The sequence below is a fragment of the Bubalus kerabau genome, chromosome X (assembly GCF_029407905.1).
Source record: "Bubalus kerabau isolate K-KA32 ecotype Philippines breed swamp buffalo chromosome X, PCC_UOA_SB_1v2, whole genome shotgun sequence".
Lineage (NCBI taxonomy): Eukaryota > Metazoa > Chordata > Mammalia > Artiodactyla > Bovidae > Bubalus > Bubalus kerabau.
Window position 1 is genome coordinate 110903598 of NC_073647.1, and position 4464 is coordinate 110908061.

Here is a 4464-nt window from a genome sequence, read left to right on the forward strand (position 1 = left end):
CTTTCTTTTCCTTCTTCTTTTCTTTAACATTGTATTTTTGAAATTCCAAACTTTACTCTAGATTTTTAATTTTTGCTTTTATGTATTTGTTACCAATTTTGTACCTTTAAGAACCCAATCTTCAGTGCCCATTTTTCACTAGGGAGCGAGATTACTGGCTTGACTGCTCTCTCTCCCTTTGGACTTTCCTCTTTCTCCACCAGGTCGCCTGTGTCGCCTCCCTAACCCCTCTCTACTCTACCCAACTCTGTGAATTTCTGTGTGTTCCAGACGGAGGAGAACACTTAGGGAACTGATTACTGGCTGGATCTGTCTCCCTTCTTTTCATTCCCCCCTTTTATCCTCCTGGCCACCTCTGCCACCTTCCTCCTTCTTCTCTTCTCTGTATAACTCCATGAACATCTCTGAGCAGTCCAGTTGTGGAGTGCACATAAGGAAGAGATTACTGGCTAGCCCACTCTCTCCTCTATTGATTCCACCTCATCTCATTCGGGTCACCTCTAACTCCCTCCCCCCTCTTCTCTTCTCCATGTAACGCTGGAAACCTCTCTGGGTGACCCTCATGGTAGAGAAACTTTTCATCTTTAATGTAGATGTTTTATCAATGGTGCTGTATAGAAGGAGAAGCTTTGAAACTACTGTAAAAATAAGACCAATAACTGGAAGCAGGAGGCTTAAGTCCAAACCCTGACTCCAGGGAACTCCTGACTCCAAGGAACATTAATTGACAGGAGCTCATCAAATGCCTCCATACCTGCTCTGAAACCAAGCGCCACACAAGGGCCAACAAATTTCAGGGCAAGACATACCAAGCAAATTCTCCAGCAACAAGGAACACAGCCCTGAGCCCCAAGATACAGGCAGCCCAAAGTCACCCCAAAACCATAGACATCCCATAACTCATTACTGGACATTTCATTGCACTCCAAAGAGAAGAAATACAGCTCCACCCACCAGAACACCGACACAAACTTACCCAACCAAGAAACCTTGACAAGCCACCTGTACAAACCCACACAGAGTGAGGAAACGCCACAATAAAGAGAACCCCACAAACTACCAGAATACAGAAAGGACACCCCAAACTCAGCAATTTAAACAAGATGAAGAGACAGAGGAATACCCAACAGATAAAAGAACAGGATAAATGCCCACCAAACCAAACAAAAGAGAAAGAGATAGGGAATCTACCTGATAAAGAATTCCGAATAATGATAGTGAAATTGATCCAAAATCTTGAAATCAAAATGGAATCACAGATAAATAGCCTGGAGACAAGGATTGAGAAGATGCAAGAAAGGTTTAACAAGGACCTGGAAGAAATAAAAGAGAGTCAATATATAATGAATAATGCAATAAGTGAAATTAAAAACACTCTGGAGGCAACAAATAGTAGAATAACAGAGGCAGAAGATAGGATTAGTGAATTAGAAGATAGAATGGTAGAAATAAATGAATCAGAGAGGATAAAAGAAAAACGAATCAAAAGAAATGAGGACAATCTCAGAGACCTCCAGGACAATATTAAATGCTACAACATTCGAATCATAGGGGTCCCAGAAGAAGAAGACAAAAAGAAACACCATGAGAAAATACTTGAAGAGATAATAGTGGAAAACTTCCATAAAATGGGGAAGGAAATAATCACCCAAGTCCAAGAAACCCAGAGAGTCCCAAACAGGATAAACCCAAGGTGAAACACCCCAAGACACATATTAATCAAATTAACAAAGATCAAACACAAAGAGCAAATATTAAAAGCAGCAAGGGAAAAACAACAGATAACACACAAGGGAACTCCCATAAGGATAACAGCTGATCTTTCAATAGAAACTCTTCAAGCCAGGAGGGAATTGCAAGACATACTTAAAATGATGAAAGAAAATAACCTACAGCCCAGATTATTGTACCCAGCAAGGATCTCATTCAAGTATGAAGGACAAATCAAAAGCTTTTCAGACAAGCAAAAGTTGAGAGAATTCTGCACCACCAAACCAGCTCTCCAACAAATACTAAAGGATATTCTCTAGACAGGAAACACAAAAACGGTGTATAAAATCGAACCCAAAACAATAAAGTAAATGGCAACAGGATCATACTTATCAGTAATTACCTTAAACGTAAATGGGTTGAATGCCCCAACCAAAAGACAAAGACTGGCTGAATGGATACAAAAACAAGACCCCTACATATGTTGTCTACAAGAGACCCACCTCAACACAGGGGACACATACAGACTGAAAGTGAAGGGCTGGAAAAAGATTTTCCATGTAAATAGGGACCAAAAGAAAGCAGGAGTAGCAATACTTATATCAGATAAAATAGACTTTAAAACAAAGGCTGTGAAAAGAGACAAAGATGGTCACTACATAATGATCAAATGATCAATCCAAGAAGAAGATATAACAATTATAAATATATATGCACCCAACACGGGAGTGCCGCAATATGTAAGACAAGTATGAAAGGAGAAATTAACAATAACACAATAATAGTGAGAGACTTTAATACCCCACTCACACCTATGGATAGATCAACTAAACAGAAAATTAACAAGGAAACACAAACTTTAAATGATACAATAGATCAGTGAGACCTAATTGATATCTATAGGACATTTCATCCCAAAACAATGAATTTCACCTTTTTCTCAAGCACACATGGAACCTTCTCCAGGATAGATCACATCGTGGGCCATAAAGCTAGCCTTGGTAAATTCAAAAAAATAGAAATCATTCCAAGCATCTTTTCTGACCACAATGCAGTAAACTATTAAAAATTCCAACATATGGAGGCTGAAAAACACGCTGCTGAATAACCAACAAATCACAGAAGAAATCAAAAAAGAAATAAAAAAATTGCATAGAAATGAATTAAAATGGAAACACAACAACCCAAAACCTATGGGACACTTTAAAAGCAGTCCTAAGGGGAAAGTTCATAGCAATACAGGCATACCTCAAGAAACAAGAAAAAAGTCAAATAAATAACCTAACCCTACACCTAAAGCAACTAGAAAAGGAAGAAATGAAGAACCCCAGGGTTAGTAGAAGGAAAGAAATCTTAAAAATTAGGGCAGAAATAAATGCAAAAGAAACAAAGGAGACCATAGCAAAAATCAACAAAGCCGAAAGCTGGTTCTTTGAAAGGATAAATAAAATTGACAAACCATTAGCCAGACTCATCAAGAAACAAAGGGAGAAAAATCTAATCAATAAAATTAGAAATGAAAATGGAGAGATCACAACAGACAACACAGAAATACAAAGGATCATAAGAGAGTACTATCAACAATTATATGCCAATAAAATGGACAACATGGAAGAAATGGACAAATTCTTAGAAAAGTACAACTTTCCAAAACTCGACCAGGAAGAAATAGAAAATCTTAACAGCCCCATCACAAGCACGGAAATTGAAACTGTAATCAAAAATCTTCCAGCAAACGAAAGCCCAGGTCCAGACGGCTTCACAGCTGAATTCTACCAAAAATTTAGAGAAGAGCTAACACCTATCCTGCTCAAAGAGGATGGTAAACTTCCAAACTCATTCTATGAGGCCACCATCACCCTAATACCAAAACCTGACAAAGATGCCACAAAAAAAGAAAACTACAGGCCAATATCACTGATGAACATAGATGCAAAAATCCTTAACAAAATTCTAGCAATCAGAATCCAACAACACATTAAAAAGATCATACACCATGACCAAGTGGGCTTTATCCCAGGGATGCAAGGATTCTTCAATATCTGCAAACCAATCAATGTAATACACCACATTAGCAAATTGAAAAATAAAAACCATATGATTATCTCAATAGATGCAGAGAAAGCCTTTGACAAAATTCAACATCCATTTATGATAAAAACTCTCCAGAAAGCAGGAATAGAAGGAACATACCTCAACATAATAAAAGCTATATAGGACAAACCCACAGCAAACATTATCCTCAATCGTGAAAAATTGAAAACATTTCCTCTAAAGTCAGGAACAAGACAAGGGTGCCCACTTTCACCATTACTATGCAACATAGTTTTGGAAGTTTTGGCCACAGCAATCAGAGCAGAAAAAGAAATAAAAGGAATCCAAATTGGAAAAGAAGAAGTAAAGCTCTCACTGTTTACAGATGACATGATCCTCTTCATAGAAAACTCTAAAGACTCCACCAGAAAATTACTAGAACTAATCAATGACTATAGTAAAGTTGCAGGATATAAAATCAACACACAGAAATCCCTTGCATTCCTATACACTAATAATGAGAAAACAGAAAGAGAAATTAAGGAAACAATTCCATTCACCATTGCAACAGAAAGAATAAAATACTTAGGAATATATTTACCTAAAGAAACTAAAGACCTATATATAGAAAACTATAAAACACTGGTGAAAGAAATCAAAGAGGACACTAACAGATGGAGAAATATACCATGTTCATGGATTGGAAGACTCAATATAGTG